This window comes from Myotis brandtii, unplaced genomic scaffold, assembly GCF_000412655.1.
Source record: "Myotis brandtii unplaced genomic scaffold, ASM41265v1 scaffold915, whole genome shotgun sequence".
In the NCBI taxonomy this organism is placed as follows: Eukaryota; Metazoa; Chordata; class Mammalia; order Chiroptera; family Vespertilionidae; genus Myotis; species Myotis brandtii.
Genome location: NW_005371769.1, coordinates 874,558 through 885,937, shown reverse-complemented (window position 1 = coordinate 885,937; position 11,380 = coordinate 874,558).

The following is an 11,380-nucleotide window of genomic DNA, read 5'->3' as shown; positions in this document are numbered from 1 at the left end:
CCAGTTGTCCTAACAGGCTCCTCTGGCACCTGTGGGGGTGGGGGGCCTGCACAGCCACAGCCGGGGACACACTGCCCAAGGCTGTTCCCTCCTGCAGCTGGACCACGAAGGATGGGGGAGACCAGTGCGGAGGGAAGGAGAGGAAGGAGGACGGGGAGGGGGGGGGAGCGTGTGGGAAGAGGCTGTCCCCCCTCGTGTCTGCCCTCTGGCTGGCTGGACCGCACGTGTCTAGGCTGTGGGTGGCCATGGGGAAGAGCTGGCTGGGACCGTGGCTCTTGGGGTGGCTGGAAGATGCAGGGCTCGGGGGGAGCGTGGCCTCGTCTGTGGCTGCAGCACCTCCGCATGCTGCCTGCACAGGGAGGAGTGGGGGTCCCATGGCTTCAGGTGAGGATACCTGTGACCCCCACCCTTACCTGCAGCCCACCCTCTTCTTAGTCTCCCTTCCCCCTTCTGCCCCCAAGGCCTCTTCAGCATATCCCTCCCCACCCACCCCCAGTGCCTGCCGCACGGTGGCCGCAGCTCTTGGGCCCTATTTACAGAATGTCAGGGCTCTGGCCTCCCAGCTGGCCACTGTGAGCCCTGGTCCCCTTGACCTTGGGCACTGTTCTCTGAAGGGATGTCGGGTTAGTCCCGCTCGGAGCTGGATTGATTTCCAAAGACAAAGCCTGCCGTTTCCGGGTGCTGTCTGTGTGTTGTCGGCCCCAGGGGAGCAGGAGGGGTTACATGAGGACCACAGGGATCACTGACTCTACCCTCCACCCTGCTGGCTGCCTTGCCGGCTGGCTGCCCCCAGGCACATGCCTCCTGGAGCCCAGGCCAAAGTGAGCACCCAGCCGTGCCCCCTTCTGCAGGAAAGGCCCGAGGGTGGTGGCTGCAGCCCTCTCCTGGGTCCCTTCGGGGGATTCGGAACTTCTGTGCCTTGGTGGCTTACAGGACCATGGAGGACTCCCCCCAGAGCTCGCCCAGACCTGTCAGCTGGGGGCGGCGCGGGGCTCCGGGACCCCAGGCTTCGGGGGGAGGGGGGCTCCTGCCCCCGAGAAGGTTTGTCTAGCTGGAGAAAGAGCACCCCCTGTGCTGACAATACACTCCGTCCAGAGAGGGTGGATACCTAGGTTTCTCTTCCGAACACACCTCGTTTCCATGGTAACTGCCTCTTTCCCTCAGTTTCCACATCACACCACTGCGGCCTGGCCAGGCACAGCACACGAGATGGTCTGAAGTGACCACCAGCTGGGCCTCCCCTCCTAGAGGGCTGGCCACCCTGAACTCACCAGCCGTGTGGGGTGGGGCCTAAACCCCAGACAGGGGTCCCTCCCAGGCACCACAACGGTCCACCCTGGTCCTGGGTGCCCCTCCCTCCCTCCCTGGAGGCCTTTGGAGAACCGGACACTCTAGGTGACCAGCTGGCCCTCTGCAACCCGTCTGTCCTCCTCTTTTTTTTTTTTTTTAAAATAAATGTCTTTTATTGATTTTAGAGAGAGAGGAAGAGGGAGAGGAAGAGAGAGAGAAACACCCATTGACTGTGATTGAGCTCACAACCTGAGAACTGAACCTGTGACCTTTTGCACAGGACGACGCTCAACCGAGTCACACCCGCCAGGACCTGTGCCCCTCTTGGGGGTTGGCCAGCTGCTGGCCACCTTCTCCACCCCTGAGGGGGGCTCTGTGCCTCAGGAGGAGGGGAAGATGGCCAGGCCCTCTTGGGGGCTACTAACCCAGGCTCCCACCACGTGTGTCTCCATGGCGCCCAGCTTCCTTCCACCCAGCTCCTTCCTCACACCTGGACCTGGCACCTGGCCATGCTGTGCTGACTGGCCAGAAACCCCCTCTCCGGCTGCCCCTGCGCCCGGGTGGGGGAGGGGGTCTGCAAAGACATTGGGAGGACGAGACACTGGACCAGGAACTGACCAGGGCTTCCTCCTGCCCCAAGAAGGTGCCACGCTATTCAATCAGTGTGGAGGGGGGTGCTCCCCACCCCACCCCTGCACCCCGGCTTCACGTCCAGAACAGCTGCCCTCCGGCCCCGGGCCCTGGGGGGGCTGACTCCCTCCCCAGCCATTGATGGAGATGAAGTCAGAGCAGCTTTTCACTGGAGATGCCGCCTGTTGAACGGGGAGGTGGACGGGGATCGATGCGGGCTCAGGATTTGGCTTCTGCTGGTCACCAATGTGCCATATCGGTTCTTCGCTATCCTGAAATAAAGGAAATGTAAGGAACCCCCTGCCAGGAGAAAAATAGCTACCCTCCCCATTTCTTTTTGAAAACGAGAACCAGCCGCCCACCAGCATTGTCCGTGGTCAGGAGCCCCTGGTCAGTGGGCTGCCCGCTCAGGCCCTGCTCTCCTGGCCTGTCCTCGGCAGAGCAAACGGGGGCCCTCGTCCCCGATGACCTGCCTGCTACCTGCATTGGTCCTCTCCCAGACATGGGTGTCGCCATGTCAGGGACCGGGGGCCGGTGCTGGTGGCCAGGCACCTCATCCCACATCCTGGAGGTCGCCCAGAACAAGCCGCTGGGTGGCCTCCGAGGGCAGCGGGCGCCCGGCTTGCCTCTGCAACCCGGGGTCTGGACTCGGAGGTGTACCGAGGTGCCATTGCTAGCTTCCCTGGTTTGAACTGTGCCTTAAACCTTTTCTAAGCAAAAAATAAGTGGAAATACCAAGGCCACCACTTTCTTCCCAAGGGGCTAGTCCAGTGGTCGACAAACTCTTTAGTCAACAGAGCCAAATATCAACAGTACAACGATTGAAATTTCTTTTGAGAGCCAAATTTTTTAAACTTAAACTATATAGATAGGTACATTGTTATTAACTTAATTAGGGTACTCCTAAGGCTTAGGAAGAGCCACACTCAAGGGGCCAAAGAGCCGAATGTGGCTAGCGAGCCGCAGTTTGCCGACCACGGGGCTAGTCCCTCAATGGCACTAGGTGCACCTCCTCGGGGATTAGCCAAGCCAAGCAGGCGCTTCTGATGCCACCAGGCGACGGGCACCAGCACCTTCACGCACCCTAGCCCGTGAGCCTGACACGCTGGTCTGAGGCCCGCACAACCACTGGGCAGAGCCAGGCGTCGGCCTCCTCTCCTTCCCCAGTGAGGAGCGGGGCCTGAAGGTCTGCCTGGTGCTGCCTGCCTGTGGGGGTGCGGGTGGGGGTGGTGCTGGTGGGGGATGCAGCAGGCACCCAAGGACATCCCCTTGGGCCAGCAGCTCGTGTCCCCTCCGTTCTCCCAAGCAAGGGGTGCACTCAGACAGTTTGGGCAGGTGAGCCAGGGCAGTTTGGGGCACAGAAGCACACCGAGTCCCTGGGATCTGCTGGGGGAGGGACATCCCCTTCCAGCTCTTTCTTTGCACACACGTCCACAGGTGACTGTACCCCTGTGTGTGAACACCCACCGTGCGCACACGCACGCCATGGCACAGACATTTTCCACCCTATGGATTTTTGGCTTGAGCTTTAGGGGAAAAGGGAAGAAAGGGAAGAATTGCTAGGCAACCAGCCAGGGGTTGCTATGGCATTTCTGAGAACAGCTGGGCCAATCAGAGCAGAGTGTGGGCTACTGTCAGTCAGCGCAGGAGGAGGGGTGTGAGGCAGGCATCAGCTCCTGGTGGCAAGCTGCGGATCAAAGCAGATGAGGACAGAACACCTCATGAATATTCATTAGGCTGATTGAGGCAAAGCCAATTAACAACTTGGAGGCTCGATTTTTCCCGGATTTGTTCACTGTTTTTCTTTATTTTTAAAAATATATATATTTTTTAATTGATTTCAGAGAGGAAGGGAGAGAGCGACATCAATGATGAGAGAGAATCATTGATTGGCTGTTGCCTGCATGCCCCACATGGAGATGGAGCCTGCAACCCAGGCCTGTGCCCTGACTGGAATCTAACACTGACCTCCTGGTTTTAAGTCGATGCTCAACCTCTGAGCCACACCAGCTGGGCTCATTCACCATTTTTAACCTTGGCCCGGGGCAGGCATGCTGCTCCCACCGTGCTGGGAGTGCTCTACACCAAGCAGGTCAAACTCAAAGGCTAACACAAGCCAAATAAACGAGGCATGCGGCCCTCGGGCCGAGCATTTGACACGCTTGCTCTACACGGTTAGACTCCTTGCTCCTGCCAGTCCCAGCCCGGACCCAGGGTGTCCCCGCCACCCTGCAGTTGGCCTCCTGGTCCCCCCACAGGACTCAAATTCCCACCAGGAGCCAAGCACTGGCGCAGTGGGGTTCCCATCGGACACATTCAACCATTCACTCCCTCCCTGGCTCTTCGCTCAGACAGGGGAGGTGGCAGAGCAGTGACAGGCCTTAGCCAGCCGCGCCAATGTCACCGTCTTCCCAGAGCCCCAGCTCCTGTCTCAGCCCAGCCCCCAGAAAGCAGGTCTGAGGCAAGGGTCACGCGCCCCAGGAGCAGGGACCAGCAATGGGCGGGCCAAGGTGAGCCCCTGCAGGAAGTTTTCTAAGAAGAGCAGGTCCTCAGTGGCTCCTCGCCTGGTCCCTCCAGTCTCCCTTTCCCTTGGGACCAGGTACACTTTGACTTGTGCCCCCGGGGGCCACTCGGGAGCCGGCTCCTTCCCTGTAGTGTGGCACTCCATCCAGGTCTGGAGGTGGCCAGGTGAGCCGCTGACCAGGAGAGGGGGAGGCCTCAGGGGCCCAGGCTGAATCGCCCAGCACCTCACAGCCCTTTGCATGTTCAACACTAGATATGTCCGTTCAACTGTTCCATCCAGGCCTGACCCCAGCCCCAGCTCCACTCTCCAGGGGGAGGGGCCTGACACGTCTGTCACCGCACTGCTGGGGCCCAGGGCCCATGGATGCTCAGCCCTGTCACCTGGGCAGCACCTCGACAGCTCCCAGACAGAGCCCCGGCCCACCCCGAGCAGGGCAGAGTGCTGGGTGCACCTGCTGGGGGGTCCCTGTGCCCCTCCTGAGCCGGGGGGGCCACCAGCATCTCGGTTCACCTGGCGACCCAGGGTGTCCTGTCAGGGGCAGGGGTGGGAGAAAGCAGCAGCCACCCCACGTCCTGCACCCCTGTCCTCACGTCCCGCACCCCTGTCCTCACGTCCTGTATCCCTGTCCTCACGTCCCGCACCCCTGTCCTCACGTCCTGTATCCCTGTCCTCATGTCCTGCACCCCTGTCCTCATGTCCTGTACCCCTGTCCTCACGTCCTGTATCCCTGTCCTCATGTCCTGCACCCCTGTCCTCATGTCCTGTACCCCTGTCCTCACGTCCTGTATCCCTGTCCTCATGTCCTGCACCCCTGTCCTCATGTCCTGTACCCCTGTCCTCACGTCCTGTATCCCTGTCCTCACGTCCTGCACCCCGGTCCTCACTTCCTGTACCCCTGTCCTCACGTCCTGTATCCCTGTCCTCACGTCCTGCACCCCGGTCCTCACTTCCTGTACCCCTGTCCTCACGTCCTGTATCCCTGTCCTCACGTCCTGCACCCCGGTCCTCACTTCCTGTACCCCTGTCCTCACGTCCTGTATCCCTGTCCTCATGTCCTGCACCCCTGTCCTCACGTCCCGCACCCCTGTCTTCACGTCCTGCACCCCTGTCCTCATGTCCTGTACCCCTGTCCTCACGTCCTGTATCCCTGTCCTCATGTCCTGCACCCCTGTCCTCACGTCCCGCACCCCTGTCCTCACGTCCTGTACCCCTGTCCTCACGTCCTGTATCCCTGTCCTCACGTCCTGTACCCCTGTCCTCACGTCCTGCAGCTGCCAGGCCACCCCGTTGGCCCAATTGGGGCACCTTCTTCACCCTTGTCCCTCACCCAGTCCTGGTGGACACCCAGACTCTTACATAAGTGGGGCCCCTCAAGGTGGGAGGGAATGCGGTTCTGAGTAAACACAGCTTCCCAAGTGTCCATTTTCATGAAAATCTTACTTTCACAGAAACGGCGGCGAGTCCGTCCTCCCTGTCCTCTCCGCAGGGACCAGGTGCTGCTCCGTCGGAGGCGCACTCTCCGGGCTGGCTCCCGGGACCCACACGCGGGCCACAGGACACTGGCTGGGTTTAGGGGCAGCAAAGGTGACAGAGACGGTCCCCAGGGAGAAACGCAGCCCAGCTGCCCCTGCTGGAGGCCACACCCCTCTCAGTTGGCCAAATTCCAGGGGAGTGAAGAGCAAGACCAGGCCCTTGCAGGAAGGACCCCGGGCGGGCGAGCAAAAGGTATCAGGGGAGTAAAGTGACAGCAGAGGGAGGGGTCGGGGAGGGCGGGGAGAGTGGGGAGAGGCAGGAGCCCCTCCCAGCAGGACCTTCCACTTTCAAGAATGGTTCACCAGTACAAGCAGGCAGCAGTGCAGGGTGTCCTCCTGTCTGGGCGTTAGCAGTCATTGGAGCTGACGGTTTCACTAATCTTAGTGACATTAGCCTGGCCCTGCCAGCAGCCCGGTGCTCTCTGAGAGCCCTGTCCCTGTGGGGGTCTGGGCACAGTGGCGGGACGCCGGGCGTGGTGTGGCCTGCTCTGCGTCACCTCTGGGTGGAGGACAGAGGGGATGTGGTTAGAGTTGTGTGGGGTCCCGCAGGGCCTTGTCCAGGTCTGGCAGCCAAGGGGACCCGGGCAAACTCGGCCCGTCAGTACAGAGAGCACAGCCTTGTGCCCTCCCTGCTGCTGCCCGCCCACCTCTGACCTATTCTCGGGGACGTGGGGAGCCTATGCATTCCTGCTCCCTGTAACCAGGGGCGCAAGGGCTGTGGCGTGGCCTGGGAGAGGCCTGGACCTGGCCTGGGGCCGGGGCAGCTCCATGGGGCCAGGTCAGGGGAGACAAGCAGGATGACCATGTGGTTTGTCGCCTTTGGAAAGAGAGAAAATGGTCACCCCAGGTGGCCCTGAAGGAGACAGTGTCCAGGAGACAGGACGTGGGCCAGGAGCCCTCCACCCTCTTCAAGGCAAAGCCATGGTGTCGGTGGCTGGCAGAGGCTCGGCTCGCCCAGGCAGCAGTCTCAGTGCCCCCGAGCCCCTTGCCTGCCCCCACTCCCCAGCAGCTGGTTCCAGACACTGAATGGGGAGCAATTTGACTCCCTTCCAGGCACAGCCAGGCAGTGCAGCTGGGCCTCAGCCCTCAGCCCTGAGCACCCTCGTCCTTCTCCCCCACTCCCCACCTCGCAGATGGGGTGTGGGCTGGGGAGCTGGCTCTTCGGATTAGGGATTACTTAGCTGTCATTACTGCCCCCTGCCCCGAGGGTGGGCTGGACGGGAGAGGAGCTGGCAGGCACAGGGGTCCCCTCCCTGCATGTCTGGGTCAGCCCTGAGCTTCCAGTCACCGTCAGCATGGCGGGGTGTCCAGATGGGGTGCTCAGCCCCAGCCACCCTCCCCCTGCAGCACCACACTCCCACCCGGAGGCCCAGCCACCCCTGTCAGATGGGGCTTAGGAAGGACCAGAGGCACCATCAGGGTTCCTCCTCACTTCAGCCACCACCCACTCCCTCCTGGGGCTCCCCGAGCTTGCTCCCATGGTACCCCCTTTCCTCCCACCCTCCCTGAGCATCAGGCTTGTCTCTCCCTCCTGGTCATGGAGGGGTGGGTCTGGGAGGCCTCTCGGGGCCCAGAGTCTCTTGCTCTGGTTTGGGGGCAGGAAAGCCTGTCATTCATTCTGTCCTTCCCAGTGAAGCCCATTGGAACCCTGGAGGCGAGTAATGCACCCTGCAAGGCCACGGAGGCGACACTAACTCCCTCCTCCTGCAGGTCTGCAGGCACCTCCCATGGCCAAAGCCAAGGGCAGTCCGAGGCACAGAGCCCACAGAGGGAGCACGTCACAGCCCACTGCAGCATAGAGAGGAAGCTGATGGCTGCACACTGGAAGGGAAACAGCAAATCTTGACAGTCATTCACACCTTAGTGAGAATTGGTACCTGAGACACTTTCCAAAGGAAGTGGTAGGAGAGGCTGAAAAGCAGAGCTCTATGAAGTAGTCCCAGAGGCCAAAGGGGCGGTGACCGGCGCTCGTCCAAGTGGACAGGTCCTCCACTCCTGCCCAGCAGATACATTCAACTCCATGTCCCTGTCCCTGTCCCTACAAGCAGACAAGTCTGAGAAGCTCCTGGGGCCTCTCCAAGGACCCCCCCCCTTTCCTTTTCCTGTTGGAATCACCCAGAAGCAGATGGCGAGGACCCTGGAGGAAGGTGTGGGTTAGGGAGCCAGAGGCTCTCAGAGGTGGAGGAAGGTGGAGGGGAGAGAAGCAGAGATGGGGTGGGAGGAGGGAGGGGAAAGGGAAGGAGAAATGGGTCAGTAGGAGAGAGCCAAGGAGTGAGAGACAGTGGTGTGGAGATGAGCTGCGGGAGAAAATCCTGAACTGGAAAAGCAGGAGGAATTAGCCCAGAGGCAGAGGTGGCGGACCAGATGGGGCAGTTGCACCTCTGGGGATGTTGGACCCTGAGTCATCTGTCCCTCCTTGCGGGGCTGGGCTAGGCCGGGCTAGGCAGGGAGGAGGGAGCAAGGGGTCTTGACAACCTCATTTCCCTGCAGAACCCCCTGTCCTCTGAGTGCCCCGCCCCCTGCCAGGCGCACAATGGCCACCTTTGTGGTGGTCTTAGGGGGCTCAGCACGGAGGCATGGCAGGGGTCCCAGCCCCACCTGATCAGAGGAGAGGGGAGGAACTCCCACCCCCCACCGGGGTCAGAGAGCCAGGTGAGAAGGCGCCTCCTGCAGAGACCTGTCCTCTGAGCCGGGGGCAAGCTGTGCTGTGCTGGCACACCCACCCCAGCCACACAGGGGGCGTGGCCAGGCCTCCTGCACAACAAGCCTGTGGTGGGGGTTCTCAGCTGCGGCACCACCCACACCCGCGCTTGGAAGCTGCGGGGCATTTTGAGGCGACAGGGACCCAGAGCAGAGGTTGGGCTGGAGCCCTGTGTCCATGCCAGCACTGCCCCTTCTCCCAAAGCCCTCCCCTCCCCTCACACGTCCACTGCAGGCCCTGCCACTGGCCTCCAGCCAGACCCTGCCCCACTTTTCCTTCACCCTGGATGGAGGGCAGGGTCTTGAGGCCAAGAGCCAGTGGTTCCCAGATGTGTCCATGGCCCCGCCCCTATTTGGAGGAATGACAAGCCTGGTGCCCAGGAGGGAGCACTGGTGTGACTAGGAAGCAGGAGCAGAAAGGGCGAGGGCTCTTCACGGGTTTCTGTGCCTTTGTTTCACCCCACGCTACTCACTATACACTATTCACTATACACTATACACTATTCACTACTTGCGGGCTTTCACGCTGGAGGGAGGGAGGGGTGGGGTCCCGGACAAGTCCCTCCCTTCCTTCTCTCCACCCCGCTCCAGGGAGCCACCTGACCTGTACCCAGGTTGCTGGCCTGCACGAAGGGCTTTGTGCACACGGAGGCCGCTGCCTGGAACTGGGAGCCCTGAGCCGCCAGTTCCTGCGCCTTTCACTCAAGCCAGGAGCCCCCTCCCCACATGCTGGGAGCCAGCAAATAAATAAACCCACAAACACAGACTCCCGGTGTGCTGGGAAGAAGGCCGGGCGGGTGACGCTGGGTGCCCCCTGAGCCCACCAGAGCGGTCACTCGCTGGGCCTGCAGCAGGAAGTTGACCTTTATGGCACCTACAGATGCTCCAGGGCCACCGGGAGGCCCCCAGCTGGCACAGAGGGCGGACAGGCCGAGGCTGGCGGTGGCCCCCTTCCCCATGCAGCACCCACAGTCAGCTCCACCCCCAGGCCCAGGACAGCTCTTTCTCCCCGGGGCCAGGGGAAGCGTTGGGGCTGAGGGTCACTGGGATTGGAAGGGGTGAGCTCTGGCCCCATTGATGCCAAGACTCTGAGAGGTAAAAATGGGGAAAGAAAATGCCTACAGGCCGGGCTGGGGATGTGCACAAAGCTGGTCTGATCCAGGGTAGGCGTGCCCACCCCCTGCCCGCCTGTGGAGGGGGCTGCCGGTGGTGAGGGAGGCAGAGTGTAGGTGCTGGGCCAGGAGAGGGAACAGGTCTGTGAAGACCTTCCCGTGGCCCCAGGAAAGGGCATCTGAAGAGAGACTGGGGGTCTGTAAACCTGAGGAGACCTCCCCTTCGAATGCAAACCAGGTCCAGGGAGCTGGAAGCCAGAGCAGGCCTGACCCTCTCCGGGGGGAGGGAGCATCTGCCCCGCTCCACCGAGACCCTGGCCCTTCAAAGGACAGGACTGGGCAACAAGTCCAGCGGGAGGCGGGAGAAAAATGAGACTGGGGTTCAAGGTTGGGTTTCAACACCATGGACAGCGGACCCACTGTCTGGGGACCCTCCCACATCCACCTCCCCTCCTGGGCAGAGGCAGGTAGGGACACACTCTGATGAAGCTGGAACTGGGCTGCCCAGTGTCCCCTGCCCTCCACCCCCACCAGTGCCAGCATCCGGCCTGTGTGAGGCTGTGGCTGCCAACCCTGCAGGCTGGGGGTCGCTTCCCAGGCTCTGGCCTGAGAGTGGGTGGTGATTTCGCTTCTGTGCCGAGGAGTGGGGGGCCTGCAAATCCCCTGCCAGAGAAAAGGGCATGCCTGACAGCAGGGAATGTGGGCTGGTAGGGTCAGACCGAAGCCCACCAAAGGGGGAGGGGTTTCCAGGGCAGAGTCCCAGCCCCGCCCAGCGGCGCTCCTCAGGGTCCCAGGGGCTGGAGAGCTGAAAAGGAAGGAAGCAGGCTGGTGCGCCCACTGGAGGAGGGAGGGTCAGCAGGCTCCACTCAGAGGGCAGATGGTGCAGGGTCTGGCGGCCTGAAGGGAAGGAGGGAGGCAGAGGCCTGCTGGCCAGGCCTGGGCCTGCAGCTCGTTCCGTCTGCGCGAACAAAAGCCGATGGAGACGTGAGGTGGGTAGCTTAGGGAAACTGCGAATCCTTGGCCCTCGAGGGCCCAATCGGGGTCAGTCCTCAGAGGGCACACTGTCTGGGCAGCCAGGCCACCAGGTGTGGCCGTGCTTCCTTGATATCCGGGCAAGAACTCCTACCCCAGTCAACACAAAGAAACGGGGGAGCAGTGTTTCACTGGGTCACCGTCTCCCTCCTCGGTGTCACCACCAGGGCAGGGCCTACGGTGGGGAGGCCTGGGCAGGACCGATGTGCTTTCTCTGCAGGTCCCTTCCTGGGGCCAGAGGGCGCCTGGGGAGTGGCCCGGAGCTCAGCGGGGGTGTGATGGGGTAGGTACAGCCTGAGTGTGGAGATGTCCTCAGTGGGGCCAGGCCTGCTGCCGGCCTGGTGTGGCTGTGGGTGTCGATGGGCTCCCGGAGGGGCTGTCGCTGGTGGGCGGCAGGAGCCGCATTCTCGTGGGCGCGGGTGGGACTCAGGAGGGCTCCAGTGTGTGTGAGAGAAACAGGCGTTTCCATGGCCGTATGTGCGGGCGCAGGGCACCGGGCTCGGTCCTGGGCGCTCAGGGTGTCCGTGTGAGCAGAGGAGCACCCAGGGTGGACGCGCGAG